The sequence below is a fragment of the Cnephaeus nilssonii genome, assembly GCF_951640355.1.
Source record: "Cnephaeus nilssonii genome assembly, chromosome: 11".
NCBI classification, from domain to species: domain Eukaryota; kingdom Metazoa; phylum Chordata; class Mammalia; order Chiroptera; family Vespertilionidae; genus Cnephaeus; species Cnephaeus nilssonii.
In genome coordinates, this window is record NC_137082.1 from 39,244,587 (window position 1) to 39,264,876 (window position 20,290).

General features: G+C 39.2%; 1 protein-coding gene across 3 annotated transcripts in view; it reads left to right on the forward strand.

The window, feature by feature from the left end:
* The first annotated feature begins 4,078 nt into the window (after positions 1-4,078).
* Positions 4,079-20,290, forward strand: part of RAB27B (RAB27B, member RAS oncogene family) — a 56,651-nt gene continuing 40,439 nt past the window's right edge. The window contains exon 1 of one of the 3 annotated variants that reach the window (XM_079784181.1): positions 4,079-4,304. The gene's annotated coding sequence lies outside the window, so the exon portion shown is untranslated. Of the gene's footprint in view, positions 4,305-4,475; positions 4,577-20,290 lie in introns of those variants that run through there. The other 2 variants (XM_079784179.1, XM_079784182.1) reach the window with 2 other exon arrangements.

The following is a 20,290-nucleotide window of genomic DNA, read 5'->3' on the forward strand; positions in this document are numbered from 1 at the left end:
TAATTATGTCTATAATTATACTTATAGTAGTTTTGCTGTTACTTATAAAGGGGCCTAACACTACTCATAGACAGAATAATGGCTTACCCACTACTGTGACTTCTTTGAAAGTCAGGCTAGATAAAAGCTATATATAAAAATGACTCATGAAACCATTTGATTCTTTCCCATAGAATGTTCCTTTAACATAGAAAGAAAGAATTAGAATGAGTTAGAATCATTTCCAGGCAAGGCCACAATGTGTGTTTGTTTCACATTCTAGGAAACTGAGGCAAAATGAAGTTAGCAGGGGGTAGGTTAAGATCTCATCATAGAGTAGATGCCCTACGTATAATTATGTGAACAAGTCCACTTTGGTGCCTAGAATATGTCTGGATGTGTTACCCATTTAAAGCAATTTTCTAGTATAAATTAACTTAAGCCTATATATTTCTTGAAGTAACATCTTTAAAAGTAGTTACTAAAACTAGCATGACCTGGAAGTCCAATCTTGTGACTGTTAGTCATGATGTGGGGTTTCTTCAAACGGAGGAGGGGTTGATTTTTATTTGTGAGTAGACAGCCTTCATATGAACTGAAAATCATCTGAGGGTGGAGGCCAACCCGTGCATGACTACCTAACAAAGCCTTCTCTGCAATCCCAGGAGAAGGGTGAGTTAGGAACCTCTCATCTCATCACTTGTGGTTCAAGTAGGTAGACAAGATGGCAATTTTTAAGAATATTTTGAAGGAGGAAAAGCAGTTAAGTCAATTGTCTTGCTTCTTATCCATAACCCCTCCTATAGGCATGCAGTGGATTAGTCCAAGCCTCCATCTGACTTAGGCTCTTCCAACCATCTAGTGCAGTTATTGTCTTTTGATTTCTCCTCTCCCTTTTATTTGCCTTTAAGATTTACTGACTTTTAAAATATTCATTTATTCTTGTGTTAGAGGAGTTAGGGGATGCGGAGCTGAAACATGTGATCAATTTGCCATTTTTCACTAGAAACCTCCATGGACATTTATATGTTTACCCCAGCGCTATGTTTATTGGATGATAAACCTACTGACAGAAATTATGTCTATTTAATTTGTGCTACATCAACTCTAGGGACAAGAAGGCATTTATTTTGTATTATGTCACAAGATGCTGTCACCTGTTTCACTGGTTTTCCAGGGTCTTTTACTGTGCTCTGGTCTGTTACCTCTGTTCAGAGTGGCCTTCCTGAGTGACCAAGCATCCTTCCTCTCATGCTCTCCCTCCACCCTCGCCTCCTCAGCACCATTTCCAGAAGGAAGGAAGGGAAGGTCGGCACTCTGAGTAGCTGAGCAGCATCACTCTGCAACACTAGTGCCTCTGAGCCTCAGAACCCGAAAGACAGGACTTACAGGGCAAGTGACTGCAAGAGGGCTGTCCCTGCAAGAGTTGACCCTACCTGGCAGCTGACACACTTAAGTAGGGGAGGGTGACCAGGAGAGCCGGCCCTAAATGTGTTAGACTTTCTCACAGCAGGGACTTTTCCTAGCTAGCAGGGAGGCAGCACTGTATAGTGACCACCTTGAGCCCCGCCTTTGGGATCAGCAGACCTGAGTTCTACATTTAGGGACCTTCGTGATTCTGTTGGGACTTTCTCAACCTCAGTTTCTTCATTCTTAAAATGGGGACAATATAAATGATAGATGACTTGCCTATTTCAAAGCAATGTCGTGAAAGTCAAATGAGATGATCTATGGGCAAGAGCCTTATAAACTCTACTGCATTCAGGAAAAAATAGCCATTCAGATTCATGTGAGTGAACATATGCAATAGGTGAAGATTATGGTTGTATAGCACAGATAATTATTTTAAACTAGTGACCCAGTGCATGGATTTGTGCACATTGAAAGGAAATTAATTAGGAGGTGGCCAGGGCTGGGTGAGACGGGTCAGACATGCCCTGGAGCCAACATCCAGTGGTCCCTCCGCGGCCAGCTGCCTCTGGGGTGGCGCCGTGGCTTGAAAGGCTTCTGTGGAGTGAGCGGGGCCGCTCTGGCAGGTGGGGTTCCTCGGCCTGGCCGGCGGGGATCGGGCTGAAACCAGCTCTCCCACATCCCCCAAGGGGTCCCAGAGTGTGAGAGGGCACTCAGCAAAGTTGCTGTCATACAGGGTGTGGAACGCAAACGCAAGTGCAGTAAACCAGATTCGGGGCCGACAGTGCCCCAGAAACAACATAACCCATGGCTGAAGGTGGAAGTACATGTGGTCCCGCGAGGAATCGGGCTCCCTCCTCTCTGGTTTCAGGGTATGTCACCTGAGAACAGCCGCTGCCAAGTCACTGCAGCTCAGCAGCTCCTGCGTTGAGCATCTGCCCCCTTGTGGTCAGTGCGTGTCATAGCGACAGTTGGATGGAGGGAGGGACACTTAGCATATTAGCCTTTTATATATATAGATTAATGTACTATGTACAAGCCTTTTATATATATAGATTAATGTACTATGTACAGTGCAATAAATTCAAGCTTGTTATGTTTAGTCTTTTATCTCTTCCCAGGCCCTGGAACAAGTGTGGACACACACTTGTTATAGAGTTAGATATTATTCATGAGTGCAAAATAGATTTATCACAAATATAGATTCCTAGCATATATATTTTGAAAATCAACAGCCTGGACCTGTTTGGCTCAGTGGATAGAGCGTTGGCCTGCAGAAAGAAGGGTCCCAGGTTCGATTCTGGTCAAGGGCATGTACCTTGGTTGCGGGCACATCCCCAGTAGGGGGTGTGCAGGAGGCAGCTGATCGATGTTTCTCTTTCATCGATGTTTCTGGCTCTCTATTCCTCTCCCTTCCTCTCTGTAAAAAAAATCAATAAAACATATTAAAAAAGAAAATCAACAGCCTGAACCTCCTATACTTTCTCCTGGTAGAACAGGATAATTTATATGAATTGGACCTTACTTTGGGAGAATGAAGTAGATAAATGCCACCAAAATAATAAACTTAACCAACACATGCATAGTATTTTCTGTGCCACGTACTGTTCTATGCACTCTACTGACCTGAACTCACAACCCTATGAAGGTTTTTTATTATCCCCATTTTCAAGATGGGACCATTGAGACACAGAAAGTAGAACTTCTTCCATATTTTCCTATAGAATAGACAAATTCTTTGGGGATCAATGCTCCTCTTCCCCACTACTTTGCTGTTGTCTGTGTTTCATTTTGATTTGGGGGTATTCCTTTATCCCCTCTCCCCCCACAGCACTTCCCCAGGAGACACTTCCTAGCTGATTCTCTAAGGCCCCCTGTCAGAGGTCAGGGCAGGGTCAAACAATTAAAATTTAAGCATCCATTTCCTTGTTGACCAACATGAGTGCAAGCAACAGGTTGGGACCTTTTAAAATTTTCTTCACAGAGGAAGAAACAGCTGCTATCTGATGTATATGACCTGGGATTCCCACCTTTACATTAGTCTGTAAACTAGGGATGTGAGTCTGTCTGAACCGTGAGCTCAAGAGAGCCAGCCAGGATCCCTGTTGTGGGTGAATCCAAAGTGTCTAGGACAGGGTGTGCCACACAGTAGGTTCTTAGTACTAGTATGTGTTCAGTGACTGTGTGTCCTCCTGATTCTGTTTGATCTCTATTCACTAACCTACTGATCTCTGAAGTGTCTAGGAGGCAAAGCTTAGCCTGCGCATACTGATGAATGTATGCATAGCTACAGATCCTCACTTAAAACACGAATTTCGAGCTGCCCTTCCATTTCCTGGGCCTCTGTTCTTCACTGGCAATGCCTCGCTCTCTATAGTTAATGAGACATTCCCCTGGGAGAGCATGCAAGGGGTTGGGAGCAGTTCTCACAGTGCCCTGGGCTCTCTCAAGAATATATGATTTTATATATATAATCAAAAGAAAACACGGGGAAATAAGGAATAAAAATGAGCTGCTGCTAGGGCTTGAAGCTCCACAAGGAGAATTTAACCAGGAGCCAAGCGCATTTGAGTCACAACCAAGATTGGCCCGAGGTGTGCTCTGCACATCCGCGTTAGGAGTGGGAGACACGCCTTCTTCTCACACAAACCTCCCAGATCCAGGCGGCTGTGCGGACCCAGGGGTGGTGCTCACGTCCTGCCACTCGCCGTCCAGACGGGCAGGGGCTGGGGACCGAGCCAGAGCCACAGGTTGGAAGGAGAAGGAGAAGGTGCTGTCTTCACGATGGTCGCCCTGTAGAGCAGATCCCGCGTCGCTGCTGGTGTGGAAGCCCGGGAGTCCCAGGGCTCCGGGAAGGGGAAGGAAGCCTCTGAAACCCGACACCAGCCCTTGCGCACGGGAAACTTCGCGAGCTGGTGAGTTGGGGAAGTCGGGCTGTTATTGCCGGAATGTGTTCCCACCCACTCAGGGTATTCTCGGCGCCGGGCCTTGGAGAAGGAAGTGAGACGTGGATGAGAGCGATCCACGGCCGGCCCGCCGAGAGGCGAGGGGAGCCTGGCTGTGCGTGAGCGCCTTAGATCCGCAGCGTCCGCAGAAATCCTAGCCGGAGCGGTGATGTGTGCGCGCGCGGATGGCATCAGAAAACTAGCTGGCTGTCTTTTTTTGGTATTTGCATTTCAAACAGCTGGTGAGGATAAAAAAAAACTGGGCACTGCCGTGGCAATTTCCTTCCACTGGTATCTCAAACAACAACCAAGGATTAATAACGATGATGATCGTCATAAGAACGTGTTTAGAGTTTCATTTAAGGAGAGGCAATTTAGTGAGGCGAGCCAGGCAAGTGATCACACATTTCTTTGCCCTTCCTCAGATGAAATAGAAGCAGAGAATTGAAAAGTAAATTCTGTCTTCCAATGTTTTGCTCAGTTGTGTTGTGGTGTTTTTTTTCCCCCCAAAAAAATTCTGATCCAAGTGTTGCAGTAACTAGGGTGTGAGCAAATGTATTCGTTCAAGTGGTAACTATATTAGCTTTCCAGTTTCCCACCCAATACAACATAATCTGAAAACGATTGAAGCAGGTGAAATGTGACTAGCAAGGGAAGCTAGAGGCCTCCTTCCTAGGAAAAATGTATGTTTGGTTAAAGTCACACTCCTATAACAAGGTCTAAAATTAAGGGTAGAAGATTCCAGTTGTTTAAATGGTTAACTTAAGCCCAACTTAATAACATGTAGTTTCAGGATTATTAGCAATAATTTTGTTGCTAATTTAACATAGTAATAGCTATAGATTTTCTCTTCAGTTCTGTTTAAGAGAAAATTTTGTGTTTTTTAAAAATATTTAGTTACATTCATGCATATTCAGTATTATAAAAAGCATATACGTATTATATACATGGTTTATAGTTCTACATTTTAAAAGTTAACAGAAAAGATAGACTTAGCATTATAGCCTCAGGTATTTAAGTTGATTGAATTTTCAAGTTACTATAAAGTTCAAATTGTAGTATGAAGTGAGAGCCATTCTCCCTAAATATATTTCATAGTTTCCTAACATAATCCTCTATCCAGATGGATCAGTCCTTCTTGAAGGGAAGAGGGGATTCTTACAGATGACAAAAAAAAAAAAAAGTATTCTTGACAGTTTGATATTAATGAGGCTTTTCTGTTTAAGAACTGACTATGGCCTACTATGAAATGTTACCATCATTGATTTCAAAAGGAAAATAAAACATTGCATATGAAACTGGATGGGCCTGTTCTCATAGTTGCCAACAAGGAATAAAGGAATCTGTCATATGTGAGCAAACCACTCTCTCATAGGTTGTTTCTGGGACAGGAATACTTGACTTGATAGGGAAGGTAACCCTAGGATAACTGATCATCTAGCTCATTAGCACACCAGCTTTTACTAAAATTATCTGCTGGTGTCTGAATTGCTTTCCATGTACTGACCTACTCTCCTGGAAAAGTGGACGTCATCCAAAGCCCCAGGTGGTTCAGAACAGAAATCTGCTCTTTTCCCACCCTCACTCGGAAATTTCGGGTTAGTTATTTTTTTGATTTTCAGAGCAGTAGAGCATGAAATGTAGACCAATTATTTACATAAAACTCAGCTCATAGTTAATCCAGTTTCTTGAGTTGAATCATCAAGGCAGGTTAACCAATAGTTAAGCTCTTGAGCAAGTAATGTAATGTTGAGATGCAGGAAAACAATTATAGTCAAAGCAGACAGGGGAAACAAGTTGTTTTCCATGTCAAATATGTCCCTTTCTAAAGATGATGGCTAAAGGAGAATTATTTTTTACTCATTGTTAGGTGTATATGGAGCTTGAGTTTATTATATGGTTGTAGGAAGTAGGACTATCACTAAGGGCAGTAAAACCCTATTGTAAACCTCATAAATGAAGTTGAGACTATTAGTTCCCCATAAATGGAGCTGAGACTATTACTTACTTTGCTTTGTGCCTTTTGCAATCATTATTCATGTTCCCTAAATATTAAACTTTTCTCATAGGCCCTCCTTACATGAAGAAAACTTGTCTGGAGTGTTAATAATGAGAACAAAATTCTGTTTAACAAATAGCTTAAAGTATCTTCAATTAGACACCTAAGTTAATAAAGAAATGAGCAATTATGAAAGTTTCAATGCTATTAAAATATTTAAAGTATAATCATGAGAGTGACCTGGGATGGAGAGGGAGGCTTGGTGTGATTCAATGGTCCAGGGAGAGCCTCAGGGGAGGCCATCATTTTATTTATTATATATTTTTATTTTTAATCCTCACCCAAAAATATTTTTTCCATTGACTTTTTTTTTTTTTTTTTGAGAGAGAGAGAATGGTAGGGAGGGAGAGGGAGAGAGAAAGGGAGACAGAGAGAGGGAAAGATTGGTTGCATCCCACATGTACCTCAACTGGGGTCGGGGATTGAACCTGAAACCCAGGTATGTGCCCTTGACTAGGAATCAAACCTGTGACACTTTGGTCCATGGCCCAATAATCTGAGCCACATGAAACAGGGCAAGGCCATCTTTTTAAAAGATCACTATGGCCTCAGTGAAGAGAACATATTATACGGGGACCAGAGTAGACCAGTTAGGACAGTATTCTAGTAGACCAGAGATGACAGTGGGATAAAATAGGTGGAAACAGTGCTAATAGAGAGAAGTGGATAAATTCAGGAAGTATTTGAAGGCAGAGATAATAGGACTTGCTGACTAATTGGATAAAGAGTGGGAATGAAGGAAATGAGAAGACAAAATGATCACCCAGTTTTTTACTGGAGCTACCGGGTAGATGGTAAAGCCATTTCCTAAGATGGATAAAGAAAAACAATTCATTTCCAGACCTTTAATATTTTTAGGTATCCAAGTGGAAATGTCAAACTGGGCTTTTGGATATAACCACCTGGAGAACTTGGGAGAAGTCATAGGCAAATAGAAAAGTTAAGAATCAAGTGCCCATGTAGGCTATTTCCAGCCATGATCTTGAGGACATCACCCAATTTGGAATCATTGGCAGCTTTCATAGAAGATGGAATTCTTAAAAAAAAAGGAGTTCAGATAAACTAACTTTTAAAAAATGTGAAATTAGCATTTCCCATTATCCCAAGAAAGATACCACTAGAGCAATTCATGATTATACATAGAGACTTTAATCAGATCCATTTTTCAAAATGGCTTGTAGAATGGATGAACCAAGGAAGACATAATTAGAAATACTTACAAAGGTGTTAAATGAGCTGTAAGTATAGTGTGAGGAAGAGTAAAACCCAGAGTGGACTGAAATTTGGAAAGAAAAAACAAAACACGCTAAAGGACAGCCCAAAATTCTCATAGTATTGTTTAGAGCAAAGCAGTGAATAAGGAAGTTAATGGGTGTGAGAGAAAGTGTTATTACTCAGTGCCTATTGCTTTCTTCTTCTTTCTAATTAAAAGACATAGGTGTTCAAAAACAGGAAGGACAACACTAAAACAAAATTAAAATCAAAGAAATATGAGAAGTTATTGTGACTGCAAGCAACTTTTTCAAATGGAAAAGAATAATGGTGGGGGCAGTCAAGAGGACTTGTCTAAGGAAATAGTGTTTTCCTTGAGATATAAAGGCTATCTGGGTGTCAGTCTGGTGGACAGTTGGCAGAGAACAATTCAGACAGAGCAAAAGTATCTGCCAAGTTCCTGACTTGGGAAAGAGCTTGATGCATTCAGTGAGCTGGCAGAAGAGTTCAGAGAGTCGAAAGTAGGCAATAGAGAGAGGCACAAGGTGAGGCCAGAAAGACACGTGGGAAGTCATAAGTGTAGGTAGTTCTCCAAGACTTAGTTGTTCCTGGGATGGTTTATATTGGGAAGTTGGACTAAACGACCTTCAAGCTCTCTTCCAAAACTGTGATTCTATAAATATAAGAACACAACTTGTTTGATGTTTGATATATATTCTAGATCACAAATTAAGAGATAGTAGTGAAAGTGTAGTTAATAAAGTTGTAATAAAATAACAGATCAAAGTAAATTAAGTTGTAGTTGCCATATAAACCAAATGTCTAATACCCAGAAATACAGAAAGAAACTTTTAGTAGGTAAAACAAAATCAAGGCTATCAAGCGTCACCCACATAATTTTGGGAACAATTTCAGAGAAGGCTAATTAGATTTCATAAATTAGTAAGGTTTATATAAAAATATTAAGAAAATCATCACTAATAAAATACTGTTAGTGCTGAATAATATAGCTATCAATATGAAATTAGTCTCCAAAAGGTTTGATTTTCTCCTGTGTGAAAGAAAAATGTTGATTATTTTAATATCTCTATTGTCTAGCCTTAGACCTAGGTAACGTATACTTTTTGCTTAATGTTTTTAGTTCCTTTCTCATTTTTTCTTTGTATCTTTCCTCTCTTCTTCCAATTATTTACATATCTACCCATTTAGATAGGTAGATAGATAGATATCCATAGATATTGATACATGCACATACCTACACACAGAGAGAACAAGGAGAGAAAGGCAAGTGTGTGTGTGTGTGTGTGTGTGTGTGTGTGTGTATATATATATATTCTATAAAAGGGGGAAATTCATTTTAAAAGGCTTAAAGAAAAATGTACAATATTTTATTTTAATCTTTTTACTGTAGTATACAATTTTTTTTTAATTATAGTGATCTTGGGATCAACCCAATATGTTTCTTGTGCTTCTCTCTTTAACTTGCTCAGAAAATTGAAATTGTGTACTAAATCTGACCTGAGGGATACACCAGAACAAAAATAATTAGAAAAGCAAAATTGCTTTGTATTCTATTTGTTCAGTCTAACTTAGGCAAGGACCTCACAGCCTAGGTTTGTTAAAAAAAAAATTACTCAGTTCTTGTGGTCTATTATTCAAAATATGCTCTTTTTGTTAAAAAATGTACTTTGGTTAATGTTCTTGGACATGTCAAAATATTTTAAATATAGAACAAAATTAGATTTTCAAAGAGGATAAGAAAAACTTGCATCTCTTAGTGCTTAAAAAAAAGGTGGAAAGCTTTTCCAAGATCAAGAGTGTAACCAAACACAGGTTCGGCTGCCTGCTTCAATGAAAGTCAAACTCTTGAGACGGGGGCTGGTGAGAAGGAAAGTGGTTTATTCAAGTGCCAGCCACCTGAGATGGGGGACTCTTGTCCCAAAGCTCACTTCTCCATCGCAGTATAGATTAAGGTTTTTATAAGAAGGAAGAAGGAAAACAGAACAAAGAGATCAAGGAGAGGGGGTTGAGAGTTCTCCATTAGGGTACTGTGTACAGACCAGCACAGTCTATTCTGATAAAGACCTTGAAACTGGTCAAGCAATGGTTTGGTGTGCATCTTCCTGGTTTTCATATGAAGGTCAACAAATCTCCAAGAGCTGGAATGTCTGAAGGCTGGAGTCTGTAGTTTTTGAAGTTAATTCCTAGGATTTTTATACAAACATGCTGTTCATCTACAAGCTACATATTAGTCAGAATTGACATTACAGAAACAATGTCAAAAGAATAGTGGGGTGAATTTCCTACAGTTACAGAGCTTTTAAATATTGACTCAGGTACCTTCATGGATTGACCTGGGCCTGAGATTTTCTAAAGTTTTCTTCCAAATGCTGGGAAATGCAGGAGCCATGTAACCCATTTGGTAATTTCTTAGTTCACGGAGTAAAACAAAGAGAGTTACCACAATTAACTATGTAGAACCTATTATTCCCAGTCTCTGTTCCTGTCCTGTCCCAATCCAGTCTTTGACTTTAAATTTTTTAAGGTTGGCAATACCTGTTATCAAATGTTGCCTCTCAGGGTTTAGTAATACAAGCTTCTACTAGAAACAATACAGAAAACAACACTGCAAAACATATCTTAGAAAAGTTGCTTTAATAAAAATATTCTGGTATTTATAACTGAGGGTTAAGACATAAGGAAACAGGCATAAAAATAGAGCATAATATGAGGAAGGTCTATTCTTTAATCTTCAGTTGGAAACTGGTGCTAGTTGATAAAGACTGCATAATAGTAATCAAGTGAAATGAGCAACCTGGGTTTTCTTTTCTCTCCAGACCTCACTAGACCATCATCAGGTGCTAGTTATTTTGAAATCGACCTATACAAATCACCCTGGTTAGGTTTTAATTTTTCACTTACTTACTGGAAAAAACAACAAGCAAACCAAATTAGAATGCATAACTCCTTAGTACTAGTCCTGAGCCCCCTTAATGGAGGTGCACTCTGCTCACCCCAGGACTTTATATACTTGATGAGAATTCATTCTGTTTGAGATACAAAGAGTATCCCTGGTAAAGGTGAGGGCCTGATGAGGGTAAGGACCCTTGTCTGATTTGTTTTCCCCTCTAATGCAGAAGTTAACGCCAACCTGAGGGCTTGCCTCTGCAGGCGTGGAGAAAGCCTGGCGTGCACATGTTTTCAGTGCACGCTGCAAGGATGTCTATGAGTTCTATGTTGTGGTTTTCTCTGTAAAACAACAATAGGAAAATAACTATGTTGCTGTGAAGATGAATTTCCCTTGAATTATAGTGTTTTTCTTCCTGGTTCCCAACAGTTTTTCTAATCAAGTGTGGTTTTCATGGTTCTGACCTCCTACAGTGTTTCACTCTTTTAAACTATATTTTGACTTTTACAGTAAACTTATGATAGGAATCAGAAACTAGATTTCTGATTCCTTTAGTTTATGGAAGGTGTTGGGCTAAGATGTTGAGTCTAGAGTAATAATGTTGATTCTTAAAATCAATATAGTAAATATTCACACACCTACAGGGATAGGCACCAACTAATTCAAAAGAAAATAGGAATAATTCAAAATCATAAATGTTAATTATATATTTAAAGAAAGATATACTGTTTGCATCATCATATTTTATAAACAGGAATAATATTTTCTACTTGTCTTATTTTTCAGGAACCACGTTTTCTAAAAGTGTGTAGAACTTGGAATAGGAGGGTTAAAGAAATAGCTTAAAACTGCTTTCTAATTTGTCTTTTCTACCATAAACATGTTATTGTGCATAGTCACTTGATCCAAAAGATAAAAATAAGTAATTCAAAAATTATTCAAATCCTTTGGAGAGCACAAATTCTACCTGGATAGCATAAACTTCAGAGAAAATGTCAAGTTAGTTATGTTAAAGTTGACACTGTTATTTATCACAATAAAATATTTGCTCACCGTGTTAAAACTGATAATAGCAATGTGGTCTCTGGTATAATTTTTTATATCTTAATTTTTCATCAAAAACTTCTTTGAGTACCTTTAATATATCAGCATCATATTTGGTACTTTGGTTATAAAGATGAATAAGACCTAGTTCCTGTTCTTGAAGGGCTTAAAATCTGGTAAGGTAGAGAGAGATACATGAGCAGAAAATTTTTAGTGTAAACTGGTAAAATCAGTGATTTTAATGCTGTTTTGTGGTAATAAAGAGTAAGATAAATTTAATGGGGTTACAACTATAGAGAGATAGTTAAGAGTGGAAAATAAAAAAGGTCTGAAATTAGGTCAGTGATTATAAGGTTAGAGAAGAAAAGTCAGATTAGGGAAATTAATGAATGGTATTGATCAGATATTAGGAGAAAGGAAAAATATAAGGTCTCAATAGTTGGTTTAAGGAGGCAATGGATGGATGAATAATAGTCCTCAAAACTGAAATGAGGTATAAAAAAGGTGAAGCACATTGAGGGGGTAAGACATACAGCATTTGGGGTCATTCAGTTGGATTTGTGTAGGAAAATGACTTCCAGAATCTACACCTCTTAAGGTTGATCAGGCTAGTGATAGTGATTAGGGAATACTGCAATGCAGTAACAATCAAAATTCACAAGAACTAATGCCATCTCAGAGAGACCCTGGAAAGAGGGAGGAATATAGCCATAAGATAGGACTCATAATTTTATTCCTTTTCTGTAAGCACTGACCTGCTTTGGCTAATAGTGACATTTAAGTTCTAGAAGGACTTAGGGGAAATGTAAGGTTATATCTAACTAGAAGCCCGGTGCACGAAATTCGTGCATGGCGGGGGGTTGTCCCTTAGCCCAGCCTGTACCCTCTCCAATCTGGGACTCCTGGAGGGATGTCCGACTGCCCGTTTAGGCCCGATCCCACCAGGATCGGGCCTAAACGGGCAGTCGGACATCCCTCTCACAATCCAGGACTGCTGGCTCCCAACTGCTTGCCTGCCTGCCTTCCTGATTGCCCCTAACCGCTTCTGCCTGCCAGCCTGATCACCCCCTAACCACTCCGCTGCCAGCCTGGTTGATGCTTAACTGCTCCCCTGCCAGCCTGTTTGCCCCCAACTTCCCTCCTCTGCCAGCCTGGTCACCCCTAACTGCCCTCTCCTGCAGGGTTGATCACCTCCAACTGCCCTCCCTTGCAAGCCTGGTCTCTCACAACTGCCCTCCCTTGCAGGCCGGGTGCCTCCCAACTGCCCTCTCCTGCTGGCCATCTTGTAGTGGCCATCTTGTGTCCACATGGGGGCAGGATCTTTGACCACATGGGGGCAGCTATATTGTGTGTTGCAGTGATGATCAATCTGTATATTATTCTTATATTAGATAGGATAGAGGCCTGGTACAGGGGTGGGGGCCAGCTGGTTTGCCCTGAAGGGTGTCACAGATAAGGGTGGGGGTTCCCTTGGGGTGTGGGGCGGCCTGAGCGAGGGGCCTGTGGTGGTTTGCAGGCCGGCCACGCCCTCTGGCAACCCAAGGGGAGGCCCTGGTATCTGGAATTTATTTTCCTTCTACAATTGAAACTTTGTAGCCTGGAGCGGAGCCAAGCCTGGGGCTCCGGCAGCCATTTCTGTGGCAGTTAATTCACCTTCTACAATTGAAACTTTGTTGCCTTAAGCGGGTGGGCCCGGCCAGGGTGTGCGGAAAGCTTTGCTTCCCCTGTTGCCGCCGGCAACCCTGGCCTGCTCTCTCAAGCTCCATTCTGCCACAATTTGTTTGAATTTGTTTACCTTCTATAATTGAAACTTTGTAGCTTGAGTGGAGGCTTAGGCCTGCAATGGCTATGGAAAGCTTGGCTTCCTCTGTTACATGGGAAACCTTGCTCTCTGTGGCTGTAGCCATCTTGGATTGGGGTTAATTTACATACTCGCCCTGATTGGCTGGTGGGCATGGCTTGGCTGGTGGGCGTGGCTTATGTAGCGGAGTGATGGTTAATTTGCATATTACCATTTTATTAGAGAGGATTATTTACATTTATAATTATTATTGATAAATTTAGAGGATATATTAAATACCAGTGGCCCAGTGCACGAAATTCATGCACGGGGGGGGGGGTTCCCTCAGCCCAGCCTGCACCCTCTCTGATCGGGGACATCCCTCTCACAATCTGGGACCGCTGGCTCCTAACCTTTCACCTGCCTGCCTGCCTGATCAGCCCTAACTTCCCTCCCCTGCTGGCCTGATCTCGCCCCCAACTGCCCTCTCTGCCTCAGCCCCCACCACCATGGCTTTATCTGGAAGGAAGTCAGACGTCCGGAAGATGGCCGGTCGACCCGGTCTAATTAGCATATTACCCTTTTATTAGTATAGATGTCTGTAGCTCTTAGTTTATGACTATGACACCATTTATCCCTTTTTGTGGGACAATCATTTTTAAGTAACATTTTTTTCCTATAATTCTGTTCGCCCATATTCTCTCCCATCCACACTGTGAAACGCAAAAAGTCCTGTCTCAGCTAGGAATGTGTCTGTTACCAGAGAATGGAAAATCTAACAGATCCCTAATGTGATTGAATCTATTGATTTGGGCTCCTTAATAACTATCACCCAGTCCATATTGATTTAAGAACAGATAAACTCCCATTGTCTTCATTTTACTCAGGAGCTCTGCTCTAGCTCTTCTATGACTTAATTTATGACACTTTTCACCTCAGGATCTACTTACCAAAGCATAACAAAATATACCACAATGTTCTAAAAGAATTGAAGAACAACTCTTTTGTAATGATTATTTTTTGCTATTTCCTATAATATGTAAAATATTGTCAAATGATTGACTTGCAAGTTTTTGCCAAGAGACTAAGTTTAGGGAAGGTTATTCTCCCTCTCTTCTCTCCTCTTCCTACCCCATCACCATTCCCATGATAATACACATTTCAGTTCACTGTTTGCAATATTTTATTACATCGACAATCATTCATTATACAACCATCTACTGCCTCTCACGCTCCACTCCAAGTATTTTTGATTATTAAATAATCAATATGAACTTCCTGCATGACCACTTGTCCAACTGAGGGGTTCTCTCTGTTCCTTGTGGATTAATTCCAGGTGAGTAAAGCATTCTTTGTTATAGATGCATCATTTCAGACATCTAGTTCTAAACAAATGTGTTTTTCATAAAAGTTTCTTATAATAAGCCAATAGCCCAGTTATTTGTATTCTGATTATTATAGTTGGAGAAGCAAAATCCTTAAAAAAATATGTGATGACTCATCTATGAGTTAGACACATAATCCAGGTCTAGAAATATCCCAGTCAGGATTTCTAATTGGAACCATGTTGACTTTAGTTCTTTTGTACTTTTCCCCCTCAAGCATTTTGTTACTTATGTTATTCACTAAGCTATTATCTAACTGTTTTCCACCTCTGTAAAGTCATCAATATTTCATATTATATTGAAAAATAGCAGTGTGTTTTTTCATTTGTTTGGGGTTTGAGAAGAGGTAAGCGAATATTCTGAACACAAATCTCTCACTTTGCAGAGTATTTGGGTTTGTGTGGAAGTATAATAATAATAATACAAAGAAAAGGCACACATATTATCTCAGATTTAAAAAGTCCTCCTGTAACGTATGATGAGCATTTGAGGATCACTATGAAGTATGGTTGTTTGACATAGTTGTCAAGGGTGAAAACTGGCATTGATAATGAGTTCTCAGTTAAAGACTGACACAAGGGCCATCAGTTTCAGCTTTAAAATACGATCACCTAAAGAATGTATTCATTGCGTGCCCTAATTTTCAGCTGTAAGAAAAGAAAAGTTTGATAATTTTCCTTTTAATGGGACAAGTTTTACAAATTCTGCTTTTTCTTACAACTGCTTTCTGTTTGGTACATGTTTTACATATAACTTGTAAAGATTTCAGAACATGCAAGCAGTGTATATTCCAAGGTCTGAAAAAAGATGAAAATTAAAAAGAAACAGACATTTCTTCCATTCTAGCCATAATCTTTATGAGTTTAGTTTCTTTTTTTCATTTATTCCACATGTATTTTTAATTATTTTTTATCACCACTTATACCCTCTATGCTCTCTTCCACCTCCACCTGCCCACCCTGCAATCACCACAATGTTGTCAATGTCCATGAGTTTAATTTATTTTAACACAATTACCAAAATTGGCCCAAGGAACAATATAAAGGCAAAATTGAACTACATGATCTGGGTAACAATGAAGTCTTCTCTAATCCACAGAGTTCTAAGGAAAAGTGTATATAAAAGCAGAAGTAGAAGTTGTATTTACCTATTGGGGGCCTTCCTCCAGTATTATCTAGTACTCCCAGATACTAAGAACGTATATCTAATCCAACACTAGTTAAGACAAGTCTAAGGAGTAGACTAGATCTTAAATAATATCTTTTGTTTTTTAAGCAGAAAATAAAACTTAATTCCCATTAGTTTAAAATTACCCTGTTTAATTGGACCTAAATTTAATTGATACTAGTATTAAAGAGGGGAGGGAATATTTCTATGATAGCCATTCCAGTGGTGAGTTTCCAGAACAAATTTTAAACCCAGCAATGGTGTCTACAAGTAAACATATATTATTCTTAAGATAGTTGCTTTTGTCATGAAGCTTTATTAAGGAAGAAACAAAAGATGCTTTTTGGTATACTTTTTAGAAAAATGATATATCTTCAGCTTCTCCTATATAATTGGAAATAATGAAACTTTTTATAAGGCCAAACATTCCCTTGGGATCTCTAAACTCCTGCCTGGGCAAATGATTTTATTACATGTCTATTTTATCAGGGATGTAAGATTGTCTCCTTGAGTCTTCTTTTTCTTTGACACTTATTGACAGTTGAACAAAGAACTTTCTTTTTAGTACAAGCCATGGATAAAATTGATTTCTCTCAGAACTGTATATAAGAGCCCACTTTTCTCTTTTGATATTTTTCTACAGTGCTTGGTACCAATTTGTTGCTCCCAAGATGGAAAATCAATGACTTGTTGACCAGTCTTTCTGATGAATCAATTTCTTCTAAAGTAGCTATCACTGAAAACAGCTAATGCCCAGTAGGCTTTTTGCTTTATAACATGTAGCAAAGATCCAAAGCATGCCTAATATTAGAAATTTCAGGATAGACCTCTAGAGGAACAATCTGGGGCAAAAAACTTTATTTGTTAAAGCTAATGTTGCCCAGTTGGATGGTGGGTCTATGGCCTGCAATTTCTGGAGCAGCCACCATTTAAAATCTTCCATGACCAGGGCAGACTCTGGGTTAGATAAGGATTCAAATCCCTCGTTCTGAAAATATGGTCTCATTCCTTTGTAGAAAAGGTGACCTTTCTCTAGAGTCTCTGAAGGCCATCGTAAGAAAGGAAATTGGCCTCTCGTAGAGTTTGAGACTTGCTCACCAATACTATCTGCCTGTGTATCCTTGATAGTTTAAGTTTGCAGTTTCCAGTCTTGTGGGTGAACATTACAAGCATATGCAAATAGACTCCATTGATAAGCTGGCAGATGCCGTGGTTAGTCCACAGACTAAAGTAATAATAAGAGATCAAATTGCCTGAATATTTTTCCATCAGCAATAGATACATGATATCAAAAGATCACTTGGTTATTTGTATCTTGGTAATTGTAGAGTCATTCTTAACACCATCACCGTCCTTTTGCGTTTTTACCTTTAGAAATAGACACCAGTATACTTCAGTCTGATTTCCAGCCTGCCAGCCTAAGAAAACCCAATTACTACATAGAATAAAATAGTTCCAGGTTAAGGATTTAGACAATTCACAGGAATCACAAAGAGGTAACAGTTTGACTTTCCTTAGAGACAAAAATCAAACCTTATTGATTATAGTGAGCCAAATGGAGTCCAGCATTCGCTGTTTAAGCATATTTAGATGTGTTGCCAAGTAACAAGGTAGGTCAGATGCCTAATGGCAGAAGGCTGCTATGTAAGATATAGTCCCAGAGTAATACTAAGTGGTTTATCATGGGGAAATTTAGTCCTGGTTTTCTATCTGTACTTGGCTTGTTTCCAAACAATACTTCATTTCAAGTCGGTGAAATTTAAAAAACTGACCTGGGAGTGGTTGACACACTTGCTTGTAAGAAGGGATCTGCAAGCAGTTTCTTGTTTATTCTACCGTAACTACTGAAATTTTTTGAAATATTTTTATGGGTTTTTCTTTGCAGAACTACTAGAATATTGAATAGAATGAACTGAAATCATTTCTAGTTTCTTTTTCAAGGACCCAAGGTTTTTGAACTATTTTTCAAAAATAGATTTCTGTAAAGCTTTATGTGTGAAAGGAAATGCGGATATATATATATTTTTTCAACTAATTTTTAAGACTAACACGGTTTATCAGAACATTCTCAAATCCATCAAAGCTTAGGTGATAATATAAAGAAAGATAAAGAAAATAACCATTGGGAGCATATCAATAATATAAGTAAAATTACTTTTTTCCTGATGATCAAAGCAGAATTCAAAATACCGACGGCTATATCTTTTAAGATAACCATTGGCATTAGGTCTTACCTGTCTTTACTTTTAAGGGCAAAATGCCTGTTTAAAAATATTCTTAGTTCAGTGGTCTGCTGCAACTAACTATTTTTTCCTTAGATTTTCTAGTTTCAGACAAAAATATTTGTTGTATCTTGAATTAATGTATTTGTATTACATTTGAATGAGCAGAGAAACTGTAAACCTCTATGAAGGTCAATGACTGACTGTCCTTCAGATTTACTTGTACCATTGTCACTGGGTATTGTTTCAGCAAGTAACATAACCAGACTGAAGTTTCTGGTAAAGTTTTCTGATGATTGGGGTTCAGGAAGGCACTAAAATAAATGTATCAAGAAGATGCTTCTGAATCTCTGTACAGAGAACTTGCACTTGAAGTGCTTTTAAAAATAGGTCAGGGATGTATTTGCACTTATCTCTTCTGTTTCCTCTCCTGATTCCCTGAGAACCAGAGGTGATGGTAAACATATTGAATAGCATCGCACCTACTGACCAATCAGGATATCAAGAACATTTAAGCCACACTGGATTGTACCTGCTGCATATCAGCTGGGCCAGGGCACCAATGTCAAACTATTATAAAATAAAGCAGAGCAAACTGGCTATTTTGGAAAGCAGACACATTTTAACCTTTACCTCAATCTATTTGAATATTACACTTTTAAATATCAGATAGTAACAGGAGGATTATTTCTATTCTTCTGAAATATAAACTGTGAATGATGAAGTCTTCTTTAAAATATTTCTTCAAATTTTATAAACTTTGGCCAAACTGGAGCTATACATTCCTCTTCCTTTTCAGATAACCAAGATTAAAATAATTTTTAAGACCATGAATATTAGAGCAGCCATCCCTCATATGCTGGAATCTCTATGCCAATCTTGCATCCAAATAGGTTTAGGACCAGAGTCCAAATGAAGGACAGGAAGTGTAAGTGCCACAGAACTAGAAGAGAAGTCATTTCATAACCCTGAGATGGCTTCAGCGAAGTGGGGAGGAGCATCATAGTAACTAGGGTGGAGTCTGAAATAACAAGGGTGTGACTTCAAGAACCAAGCCAAGTTCATGAATAACACACAGTGTACAATTATGATTTATCTATATATCAATATCCTCCACAGGAAATAACTTCATGGAAAAAGACATTGAATTAGCCATCAACCATAACAAATAGCCATGAGTGAAAATATCTACAGAACTCCATGGTGTTAATAATCCCCATAGTTCTCACAGAATAAGAGATCCAATAGGGTTAATTAGTGTTGGTGAGAAGCCAAGTACAGAAACCATACTGAATCTTCACTTTAGGAGCTAATTAATTTTAAATTAGAGCTACTTCTTATGTAGTTGATCCCCAGAGGACCTACTGTGTGCAACATCCTAATTGAATGGGCTAATTTGCTTTAATACTAGTGATGCAAAATTCACATGCATCTTTCCCAACCTGCTTTCTACCATTTTTTTTTTTTTTTTTTTTTTTTTTTTTTTGCCTATTGTGTGTCTTTGTGTTGGTTTTACTGTGAATATGATGGTGTCAGAGAGGGGGTAGTAGCTGTTCCAGGCTTACTATTGTTTTCTCATCATAAACAGTAGAAAGAGGAGTCTCCCCTCAGAATCTAATATTACAACTTTTACCAACAATTTGGCCAAAATTAACTCGTTACAGATTAGGCTGCTTTTCCGTCAGATGTGTTAGCATTACAGTACTTGGTCATTATAGACTGATACATTTTTCTCAGTTTAGAGTAAGAATTGATTGGGGAAGAAAAAATGTCCCCCTGAATGACTCTAGTTAAGCATTAATGAATATAATAAAAGGGTTACTGTAATAGGAACAAAGTAAAATTGTGAGATAGGTGAATGCTGTGTCCTTTTTAGACTCACCTGTCTCCCCTCTCCTTTCCCCAGAGCCCTGTGCCCCTTGTGGGCCTGCTGCCCTGGATCTGCTCCTCTCATCTTCATTCTAACCTTTCCACGGGTTATCCAAGTGAACCTGTCCCTGGTTCCGCTCCCCCATGGCCTCCTTTATACTCAAGAATCTGAGATTCTAATTGTTGCTAATGCACTAACTGGCCCCAAAATAATGGTTTTACCTTTGGGAAACTGTACAATCAATCCTCAGGATTTGCTGATTGCGTATTTGTGAATTTACCTACTGGTTAAAATTCATTTGTAACCCCA